The sequence below is a fragment of the Notamacropus eugenii genome, chromosome 5 (genome assembly GCF_028372415.1).
Source record: "Notamacropus eugenii isolate mMacEug1 chromosome 5, mMacEug1.pri_v2, whole genome shotgun sequence".
In the NCBI taxonomy this organism is placed as follows: Eukaryota; Metazoa; Chordata; class Mammalia; order Diprotodontia; family Macropodidae; genus Notamacropus; species Notamacropus eugenii.
In genome coordinates, this window is record NC_092876.1 from 94848540 (window position 1) to 94860975 (window position 12436).

Here is a 12436-nt window from a genome sequence, read left to right on the forward strand (position 1 = left end):
CTTCACTAACTTGGATTCCAATTCCCCTGAGGGAGCAACTATTGTGGCCATACATTTTATTGGCCAGTCTGGCCCAGCCATTCGGTGTAAACTTAGGATATTGGCCATGGGACCCCAAACACCTCAGAACCAACTATTAGAGACAGCTTTTGGAGTCTTTAATAACAGAGACTTGACTTTGGCAGAGGAAAAGGACCGTACAGCTAGGGCTAGGAATCAAGAACAGGCCCAACTCCAGGCTCAGCTTTTAGCTGCTATCATAACCCACAAGCCCAGCAGTGCTCCTGACACCTCATATGAGAGGGTGTTCTGCCTCTGATGCCAAAAGAATTGCCACTGGTCCCGAGTGCCCATCTAGGACTCCTAACAGGAGGAAGCCTCCAGGACCATGCCCAACCTGCAAACTTGATGGGCAGTGGAGGAGGGCCCAGGGTCCAGCTTAGCTCTCACCTTCTCCATCTCATTGGCCAAGCCCTGGGTGAAAATCAATATTGCTGGTAAATCTATTAATCTTCTTGTGGATACAGGAGCAACTTACTCTGTATTATTGAATAATCTTGGCCCCAACCATCTTTCTAACAGTAGGGTGATGGGCACTGAAAGAAAGACATTGATTTGTCGAGAGACATATCACTTACCCTGCCAATTTGGGGATCTGTTATTTAACCACTCCTTCCTTATTATCTTCTCCTGTCCTGCCCCTTTAATGGGGAGGGATCTGATGGTGAAATTGGGCCGCCAATTCTCCTTAGTCAAGCCTATCCTCTCCCTCTCACCTGTGCTCCCTTAGAGGTATGGGAAGAGATTGAGCCTATTGTCTGGGACCAGGGGATTCCTGGGCATGCTACTCATGCCACCCCAGCAGTTGTCCACTTAAAGTACTCTAGTGTATACCCTCACCGGCGCCAATACCCAATTAAACCTGATGCCCTGAAGGGATTACAGCCTCTGACTGAGAAATTTTTAAAGCATGGGTTTCTTGTTTTTTTGCCAGTCTCCCTGCAACACCCCTATTCTTCCTATAAAAAAGTCAAATGGGGAGTTCCATATGGTTCAGGACCGTAGGGCAGTCAATCCTATTCACTCCATAGTTCCTAATCCATACACCATACTTACTGAAATCTCGGGGGACATCAAATGGTTCTCTACCCTAGATCTCAAAGATGCTTTCTCCTGTAAGGACTCCCAATTTATATTTGCATTTGAATATACACCCCCTGGGAAATTGAATCCATATCAATTAACATGGACAGTGTTGCCACAAGGCTTTCAGTATAGCCCCCACTTATTTGGTCAGGCTTTGGGAAAAGATTTAAGGGATCTGGAGTTGCCTAACAGTAGTTTAATTCAGTATGTGGAGGATATTCCTATTTGTAGCCCCACTTGGGAGGAATCTCTGAGTGCTGTGGCAGAGACCCTTAATTTCTTAGGTACTTGAGGCTATTGGGTTTCTCTGGTTAAAGTTCAAATAACTTCTCAGAGTGTTAAATATTTGGGTCACGAATTAACCTCCACCTCTTGATCCCTAACACCAGAGAGGAAATGGGCAATATTGTCCATTCCTGTCCCAGCCACTAAGAAACAGCTCCATACCTTTCTGGGCATGGCTGGCTTTTGCTTTTGCAGGCTCTGGATCCCCAACTTTGGGCTTATAACTAAGCCCCTTTATGATTCTACTCAAGGTCCCGATACACTTCCTTTAGAGTGGAGAGTGGACCAGGCTATGGCTTTTAAAACTATGAAATCCAAATTGATCTCTTCCCCAGCACTAGCGTAGCCTAATTTAGAAAAGCCTTTACCCTTACTTCTTTTTGGCCCTTGTCTGCTTAATCTCCTTGCCAGATTTGTTTCTTCTAGGCTCAGTGCTCTCCACTTGCAGATGACTGCCATGGCTGGCTACCAACCTTTGTTGATCCATCACCCCCTGGACCTGGCATCAGCAAAGTTCCGGATGCTATGGACTCCACCCCTTGAATGGGGGACCCTGTGAGGCAGGGACAGCTCTACATCCACTTTCAGCATGAAGCAGTTTCTGAAGCCGTCCCTTGTCCCTAAAGATTTTGGGTCCCATCTCTTTAAGGGGGGAACGATGGGGTGCTTGGGTGTATGTGCTTGAACCCCAATTCTAAAATCACATTTCTCTCTAACCTCAAAACACTATCTCAGGCAGTCTCCCTCCAGCTCAAGGGCAGCCTGCCTCAGCAGGAACTGTTATCTCCCTTCCTGCCATAGTAGCCAGCTGTACCTATAGAATTTATCGCTTAGAACCAGCTGCATACTGACTAAACTAGCTGTGCACTGGCTCACAGCGACATTTACTACTCACTAACCAATCATATGTATCCTAGATTTGAACATACCTATACTCCCTTACATTAATCTTGTCTAACAAGACATTGACTAGAGAAGCCTGATTTTTCCTGGTCAGCCCTGACCCTTGGTTGGCTTACTGAAGTTTCAAGACTAGAACCACACTTCCATGTAGCCCACCTTGGGCTATTTCCCAATGAATTTTGGGTAAAATATCTTCCAGTAGATACCAAAAGTGCATGCCTTTAAGAACTGACCACTCCTTAAGCACTCCCTAATCTCACCCCAAAACACCTAGTTAGCATATTTGGCACACATCTTACTATAGAATAATCTATATAAACTTTATCTATAACTCTTAAATTTCAAGTTCCCTAAGAACTCTTGCCTGCTGAAAAGTGTAATAATAAACTTTTTGGCCTACTTAAGATTGCTTGAGTCCAGTAAATTCTTTCCAGACTAGGTTGACAAGGATGTCTAGGGATTCCTGCACCTTTCTTGACCCTCATCACCAACCTTCCCGTATATATAATAAAGACTAGGCTCCTGACTGGCTTGGAGGCAGCAGGCACAAAACTACATGACTCGGGACAGCTGTAACCCATCAGGGCTCAAAGGAGACTGAACCCTCAGATGCTCACCATTTAGCCCAACCCTGGGAAACAACTCCAAAAAAGGAAACAAACATCCCAATTTGCTTGCTGTCACAACTCCTAAGAAACAGTGATAAGGGAGCTTACTCCTTTGATGAAGTCATCATAGCAATCTTCTAATTATGTACTAAACGCAAAGTACTGTCAAACTCTAAAAATAAATACACCAATCCTGTTAACTCTGAAAAATAAAATTAAACCAAAGAGCTAACAGTGGTTTATAAGCAAAAACTTTTCTTTATTCCATTGGAGGAGGGAAACTAGACACTGCTACTGAGGAGACCTACTTCAGTGAGGCTGAACTTTGATATAATTATCAAGAAGGTAACAGTAAAAATGAGGCAAGTCTGACTCACAGCAAGGTTTCAGAAACAGAATATGGTTCCTGCAGGTGCTTTTACCAAATCAAGGCCCACCTGAGGCTGGTGTGAACCAGTTCTGGGATTTTGTCACACCAGAGTTCATTCACAGTGTGAGTGCAAAGAATTACTGCTGTGCCAAGCTAAGGGCCCAGCTTGCTTCCTGGGCCTTAGTTCTGGAAAACAGGGTGTCTCCTAATAGTAAACAGATAGTGGTTGTCTTGGGAGGAGATCCTGACAGTACTTAGTAAGTGTAGGTATTATTAAGTATAAAGTACAGGGCAGTTAGGTGGTACAGTGGATAGAGTGCTGGGCCTGGAGTTGTGAAGACTCATCTTCCTAAGTTTAAATCTGGCCTTAGACATTTATTAGCTGTGTGACCCTGGGGAAGTCACTTAACTTTATTTGCCTCAGTTTCCTCAAATGTAAAATGTGCTGGAGAAGGAAATGGAAAATCATTCTGATGGAGTGCTTATGGTCAGGCTCCAGCCTTAAGATCATGTCTCTGGAAGTAAGCTGAATATCACTAAAAAATGACTAAATAATAACAATGAAAGTACTGAGACAAAATGAGTCTCAAGCCTTCCCTGCAGCGAAGAGATCTTTTAACCAAATGAGCCCACAGTCAGACTCATTAAAGGATCTCAATGTCTGAGGAAGCCAACCCAGGCCCAAGTTTCACATTTTTTTTAAATTACTGAACTGGACAACTACCATCTACTGGGAGGGAGTCAGAGCTTTCTCAATCTCCCCAGTCCCTGCAATAGGGAAGTCACATGGGCCATGTAGGTAATCATGGCACCACGAACCAACTGCTAGAGGGACAAACAGAAAACAAAAAGGAATAAATGTCTGAAGCTGGATTCTAACTCAGGTGTTCCTGATGCCTAGAGCAGCACTCTATCACCACTGGGCTACCCTAAATCACCTCTGCTTTCTTGTAAGACCAACCCTGAATCTGGCTCTCATAACCTGAGCCTGTTTTATTTTTATTTTTCTGTCCCATTTCCATTGCTGTGTATCTACAAGTGCTCACCACCACTCTCAGAGTCCTAAGCACTCTTCTTCCATTAAGTATAATCAACCACCATTCTTTAAGTATCTGCTCCTTGGCAAGCACTGAATTAAGAGATGGATCAGGAATGTGTAATTGAGTCCAAAGTCACAGAAACCTAAGAAGTGCCCTCCTGACTCCAACAGCCCCTTGTTTTCCATATGGTATAATAGGTATGTCCACAATGCATCAGAAAAATGTATCAGTGTCAAACAAAGCCTTACCTCCTCATAATATTCACAACAATAAATCACAAGGATAAATGCTAGGTAGATGAAGGGAATGCAGGAGACATGATTTACCTACATTTTTTACAAAATATTTCCACAAAGTACCACACGCTATTTTTCTGAACAAGACAAAAGATGAACATCAGACAGTACCTACCTATTCCTAATTGGAATTTTTTGAACAGTCAGGCTCCAGAAGGAGACACTGATGGGTTGATGCTAACTTAGAAAAAGTCTTTAATGGAGCATCCCAGGGATTTAAACCGGGTCCTGTACTAATCAGAATTAGTATCAATAATTTACACAAAGTTAGAAACATATAAAGATGAAAAGAAAAAAAAAAGACAGCACATATCCCAACAGGTGTGCTCAGCATAAAGGCAGGCTGAACTGTCATTATATTGGGCTGCTAGGGAATGCTTGGTTCAATCTTCCCTCAAGTAAGAGGGAACTTTCAAGTGCTCTCCACCTCAAAAAGGCTACAGCCTGCAAGTTGGAAATGAAGTCAGCCAGGGCTTCTGATCTACAGGCATCCAAGGGGAATAAGACACAGAATAATTTTCTGTCTCCCTCCGAAGCATATGTTCCAAATTAAATATGTGGCTTGAGGATCATTTGAGCTCCCAGCCCCCAACACTCAAGACCAAAGCCTGGACTAACCCAACAGAAAAGTTACTCTGATTGTCATAACTGACATACATTTCATGCTCTAAGTAAACCCAAAACTCTCCTGTTGGATCTAGCTGACTGGGAATAATCTTCTGACAAGCACCAGCCACCAGACATCTCCCTTATTGTTTTATGACTCTCCCTTGTTAAAGGGCATTTCTCTTATGGACACATGTTATGTTATGTTATGTTACGTTACGGTATGCTATTTTATTACATCTTTGTTTATGGCAGAAGAAAACAAAACACCCTAGGCATCTTCTGGGAACTATAATTTCAATGGACATGATAGTACCTCTCTTATTTTACTGCTTTATGTACCCTATCAGATTATGGCATTCCTGCTATGTCATTTCTATGTTTATGGTTAACACATATGGAGACTAAAATTTTGGCTGATACTTGCATCCTGAGTTAGGATGGAAGGGGCCAGGGCTTGCTCGGAGGGTATAAAAGTCCTCTTTAAACAGCCTTTCGTAGAGTTCAGATTTTCTGGCTCCCATATGAACACGTCTCTACATTGAAGAGGACAAGCAGCATATATACAACCTAACTCTGTATATTTCTTTTTAGGCCAAACCTCTGAGTGTGACAGGCTTAATCCAACTGGCGTTGGAACAGTCATCCAAATTGAGTTCATAAAATCACACGATATTTTTTTTTCCCACCTGACACATCTTCCCTCCATTCCTAATGTCACCTTAACACGCAAGTCAATTGAATTGGCACAGAGTGTTAATGAGTGGTTATGAGTGTTAATACCTATTTTAAAACATTTTGGTTGGAGGGATGTTTAGTAATGAAGCACTCAGGCTACCCACATATTTTCACTTAGCAAGACCAGCTGGCTCACCACTTTCCTGGGAAATACATGACTATACTGGCTTACCAGCTTGCAGGCCTATGTCACACAATCCAAAAGGTGGAAGGCACTTCAGAGGCCATCTTGTCCATTACACATTGGATCAAGTATCACCTCCTAAAATTCCTAACACCCCAAAAGCAGGGTTCTGAGTTATGTCCCTGCTAAGTCGTCTTCCTTTACAGGTTACAAATTCACTATTCCTGTCTAAGCTCCAATCTCTCTCCCCACTCCATCCCACCCCACCCCCAAACCCGGATCACTTCTCAGGGGTTAGTTACATGCCCTGCTCAGCACCATATTTACTTATCTTGTACTCTGAGACGCTTTTTGAGTATATCAAGGTGCTCGCTCCTCACAATGAAGAGGGGCTACTTCCTTAGTCAATTAATCAAAGCAGTCTCCTAATTATTTACTATGAGTGAAGTGCTTAGACAAAGGTTCAAGTCTTCTCTTCAATGAAGGGAGCTTTTTATCAAACGATCCCATTGCTGCAAATCTGGCTACTACAATTTGAGCCTCCAGGCAGGGTTTCTCCATATTTCCCACTCTATCCCACTTCCACTGGTATGTAAAAACACCATTAACACCAATCACTCTTGTTCCATTAAGTCAAGTCAATAAATATCATTTAAGTGTCTACTATGTTCCAGGCATAATGAGCATTAGATCAAGTATGGATCATTCAACAAACACAAGCCTTGAAAGTAGTTTTCCTCAATCCCTTGAAAAATAGGAAATGTAACTATTTCACTATAGACTGGTGAACTAACATAGAGAAATCTCTCCAACTATTTAATGACCTGATATTAGAAAATTCCTCCAACCCCTATGAAAGGTTGATCATTATTGTAACAACTATCAATCAGTCAAGGTGGGAGAGGGTGGAGAGTGACCACAGGAAGGCTGCAGCTCAGTTGTATTTGGTGGCAGAAAATTACCTTTAGTCTTTTTGGTAAATGAATTTTTTTTTTGGTAAAAGAAAAAGCCTTAAAAATCCATGATTTGGAAAAGGTGACAGCTCCAAGTGATAAAAGCACCAGGCAAGAGGAACTACTTCAGGCTTCTTCAGACTTGGTGGAAAGGCAGATATGGAGACAAAGATTTTTGACAAGTCACTGTTGAAACTTGACAGGGGCCCAGTAGGTCTCTAAGTTAGTCATAGAGGGGGCTGCTTGGTATTGAAGGTGGCCCTCCTTGTTCCATGAAGCTTGAGACTCTAACTATTAATAAGAGCAGGAGTCAATGGACAGTCCTTAGCAATACACAGTTTGTACAAGCACTGAAAAAATACCTGCTGGAAAGGGTTTCCTGGTATTACTGTGGGAATTACCAGAGGATTCCAGGCAATGGTCAGTAACAAGAGAGCCAGGAAAAAGAAGTTTGCAGAAAAGCAGCAGTTTCAGGAGGGATTGTGGGAGTGGTGGGGGTGACTTGAAGACTTCATGGAAATTAGATCCTTAGTTACTTCTGTGGGTCAAAGTGAATGCCCCATGAGTCATTCATTTCCGGCCTTGAGGATATCCAGTGAGATGCACTGAGTTTGGATTCTCCTCTTACAAGTGCCCAAAGTTATTTGCCTATTCCTACAGCAATGATTTCTATTTCAAGGTTGCAGTTGAAAGGAAAAGAGTTCATATCAAACTCACTTTGGTGGCTGAAATGGCAATGTGGACCTGGTCAGTAGCTATTGACTTTTCTTTGCCTATAATTTATGGATGACCCAGCTAATGTCTTCTTCTTTATCTAGTGGCCAGACTGTCATCCCTTCCTCCATCCCTTGATCCCTGATCCCTGAAAATGAGTTCAATTCATTATACAGCTTTTCTGCATGTTAGCTTAACTATAACTTCCAGATTGAGCAAGTGAAAGGAATCACTGTACATTCCTTTGTCAAGGAGTTGGATTGTAAAGGAAAGAAGTTGATGTTGGATTATCTAAGGAGAAGGTGGAGTCAAGTGGTCTCTAAATTTGAATAAAATGATATGGAAAATATTGTAATGAAAAGGAATAGGATATATATGACTTCCACATTACTTTAAATATTCTTAAGCATTAAGAAAGCTTTTCATTATATTTTCCTTCTGGGTTGCATTAAAGCTAATATTAGAAAGAGGTCAATAAGAAAGATGCTGCAGGAAGTTGCCCTGTTTTCCCAAACCCTCCCCATCAAAAATAATCAAGTTGAGGGATGTGAATATCCTGCCTTTGTAAAGATACTGTAGACATTATAAAATATTTGGGAATCTAACTGCCAAAACAAACCAAGGAACTATATTAACACAATTACAAAACACTTTTCACACAATCAAGTCAGATAAGTTGAAAAAAAAAATCAGTTGCTCATGGGTAGGCCAAGCTAATACAATAAAAATGACAATTCTACCAACATTAATTTATTTTTTTCAGTGCCACATCAATAAACTACCAAAAAGTACTTTATAGAGCTAGAAGAAACGATAACAAAATTCATCTGGAAGATCCAAAGGTCCAGAATGTCAAGGAAATAGTGATAAGAAATGGAAGGGAAGGTGGCCTAGCCCTATCAGATCTCAAATTGTATTATAAAGCAGCAGTCATCAAAACTACTTGGTACTGGCTAAGAAATAGAGGGGCAGATCAGTGGAACATATAGATATAGATACACATATACACATATATACATACATTCGTATGTATATATGTACATATATATAAAATATAGGTATATAAGACACAGTATTCAATGTATGGAATATACTATATACTATATAGTATATTCAAAGTATAATCCACTGTTTGATAAACCCAAAGACCTCAACTACTAGGATAAGACCTCATTATTTGACAAAAACAGCTATGAAACTGAAAAATATTATGGCAAAAACTGGACGTAGACCAAAATCTTACACCGTATACCAAAATAAAGTCAAAATGGGCACACAATTTACATATAAAGGCTGACACTATAAGCAAACTGGGGGAGCAAGGAATAGTTTACCTGTCAGATTTATGGAGAATGGAAGAACTTATGACCAAACAACAGATAGAGAACATTATGAAATGCAAAATGGATAATTTTGATTACAATAAACTGAAAAGCTTTTGCACAAAGCCAATGCAATCAAAATTAGGAGGGAAGCAGAAAACTTTTACAACCAATGTCTCTAATAAACACCTCACTTTTCAAATGGATAGAGACCTGAATCAAACTTATAAAAATACAAGTCATTCCCCAATTAGTAAAAAAGTCAAAGAATATGAACAGTTTTCAGATGAAGAAATTAGTTATCTATAGACACATGAAAAATACTCTAAATCACTATTGACTAGAGAAATGGATATCATAACATACCATATTACATCAGATTGGCTAACATGACGAAACAAGAATGTCATAAATGCTGGAAAAGATGTGGGAAAATTGGAACACTAATGCATTGTTGGTGGAGTTGTGAACAGATCCAACAATTCTGTAGGGAAATTTGGAATTATCCCCAAAGAGCTAGAAAAATGTGCATACCCTTTGACCCAGCAATACCACTTTTAGGGCTGTATCCCAAAGATCATACAAATGGGAAAAGGACCTACATGTACAAAAATGTTTATAGCAGTTCTTTTTGTGGTGTCCAAGAATTAGAAATTAAGGGAATGGCCATCAACTGGATAATGGCTGAACAAGTTGTGGTATAGGAATGTAATGGTATACTCTTGTGCTATAAGAAAGGAAGAACAGGCAGACTTCAGAAAAACCTGGACTTAAATGAATTGATGCTGAGTGAGGTGAGCAGAACCAGGAGAATGTGGTTCGTAGTTATAGTCATATTATGTGGTGACTGACTTTGATAGACTTAGCTCTTCTCAGCAATGCAAGGTTCTAAGACAACTGCAAAAAGCTCATTATGGAAAATGCTATCCATATCCATAGAAAAGCCTACCAACTTGGAATGCAGATCAAAGCATACTTTTTGCTCTCCTTTTTTTTGCTTCATCTTTCTTGTCGTTTATTCCATCGGTCCTAATTCTTCTTTACAACATATTACAATATATTTCTGATGACTGATGAGAAAATATGTTTAATATGAATGTATATATAGTACCTACATCAGATTGCACATTGTCATGGGGAGGGAGGAGGAGAACGAAGTGGAGCAAATTTAAAACTTAAAATCTTGTGAAACTGAATGTTGAAAACTAAAAATAAATAAATAAATTTAATTTTTCAAAATGCCTTAGTGACTTTCCTTTCTTTTGTTTTTTTATTCACTATCTTATCCTTATTCCCTACTTACCTGACTTCTTCCCTCCACTTTTGGGGCAAACAGCAACAAAGCCCTTACAAGAAATATACTGGGTTAAATAAAACACCTTCACAAAATGTGGCCTAATACATGGTTCTATGTGTAATGCTTCTAAAAGGGCTATGGCTTTGATCCCTTTCTCACAAAAAATCAAGAAATGAATGGCTCCTAGAGAAATTAAATTGTCATTTCTCGGTTGGTTGTCCTCCTTCAGGCTGTCCAGCTGTCATTTCCCTGATATCTTCAGGATATCCTCCCTGTTATTTGTAGCAGTGAGAGGCTAAAAATCTTGGACCCAGGCCATAATTTTCTCAGTGATGTAAGAATGAAGCTGCTGTGTGAGGCCTTGGAAAAACAGAATTAGCAACTAAGAAATCTGAAGTTAGTTCTCCATGTTTCCTTACTACAAAGTTTCCTAGGCATCAAAGCCAAAAGGAAGTAAGGAAAGCAAACAGCAGGGAAAAAAAAGAGTGTTTTATTTAATTGTTCAATTAAAAAAAATGCACCTTATCTCCCTCTCACTATCACTTCCCTCCCTCTACCAAATTGGAAAAGAATAAGAAAACTCATAACAAATATGCAAAGTCAAACAAAAAGATTTCCTTATTAGCCTTGTCCAAAAAATACGTGTCCAGTCTGTTTCCTGATTTTATCACATCTCCCTTATAAGTGGGTAGTACCTTTCATCATGAGTCCTCTGGAACTGTGGGGGGTCACTGAGTTGGTGAGAGTTCTAAAGTCTTTCAAAGTTTTTTGTCTTTATATCTGTCTTTGTACATTGTTATCGAATAAATTTTACTCCTGTTTGTGCTCACTTCACTCCATATCGGTTCATACAAATCTTCCCAGATTTCTCTGAGACCATCTCCTTCATCATTTTTAGGGTACAATAATATTCCATCACATTAATTAATATACCATAACTTACCCGGCCATTCCTTCTTTGATGGACACCCTCTTAAGTCTCCAGTTTTTTACTGGAACCACAGAAAAGCTATGAGCAGGAAAAATTGGAGAGGGACCCCAGAGGTAGCCATAATAATCTGATTGCAAGGCATTTTCTTTCCTGCTGGACACTGTAGGGAGGGGGGTCTTCCCCTTCTGACCACTGGGGGCCGGACCATCTTAAATATGTAACTTCTACACTGTGCCAGTCCCACAACTTACTGTCCTTAGAGAAGACAGAGAGGAGCCAAGGCCAGTGTCTGGGCTGCATCACGAAGGGACAGGGAAAGAGCAAGGGATCACGACACAAGACAAGACCTAGTGCCATCCGTGCCATCCATCCGGTGCCAGTGGGGGCATTCAGGAAAAAGAAATAGGGAACGGGGAAGGTCTGCCAACTCCACAAAGGGTGAAGGAAGAAGCAGAAGCAGGTCCTGGCACACCATCTCAGCCGTGCAACTGAGACTTAAAATGTGAGTAAACAGCCCAACTTACAGTGAAGAAATATATAAATTAACAGAAATCCAAAAAACCACCCAAACAGAGCATCCCAGAAAAGAACGAGTGGCCACCAAAACCCCCAGGGGACGAATTAGAAGGGAAAGAAATGATAGAAAATAAAATTAGAGCTTTTCAGAGGAAAAAACCGGAAGAGAATAAATACTGCTGAACAGACACAGAAAATCTAACTTAAATAGTGAAATCCCTTAAAACAGACTGAGGCAGACAGAACCCAACGATTCTGTGAGAGAATAAAATAAAAAGAAAGAACAATTTTGGACAAAAAGAGCGAAAAATTAGAACATGAAGGGGAACTGCTATCACAAACAACGGAACGTGGAAAAAGGTCATTGAAAAATGATTTCAAAATGCTCCTAGTTCAAGACCACGACCAAGCCAAAACAACGTGGACGCTCTCCTTAAAGGAATCCGGCCTCGGACACTTACTAGCGGCGGGATCTGGCGCAAGGCATTTAACCCCGCCGGCCTCTGTCCTCACGTGGAACTCGAGCAGGCCACGCACGCCAGTATCTCGGCCGAGAGCGTTCCAGGTGGCTTCAGGAAGAGTCGGAA

The 12436-nt window shown here is 40.8% G+C and overlaps 1 long non-coding RNA gene across 1 annotated transcript in view; it reads right to left on the bottom strand.

Annotated features, from left to right (window-relative positions):
- LOC140504865 (uncharacterized) overlaps positions 1-12428 on the bottom strand; it is a 35851-nt gene extending 23423 nt beyond the window's left edge. Inside the window, exon 1 of the long non-coding RNA XR_011967256.1 lies at positions 12311-12428. This is a non-coding gene — a long non-coding RNA (uncharacterized lncRNA). The remainder of the gene's footprint in view (positions 1-12310) is intronic.
- Positions 12429-12436: the final 8 nt, after the last annotated feature.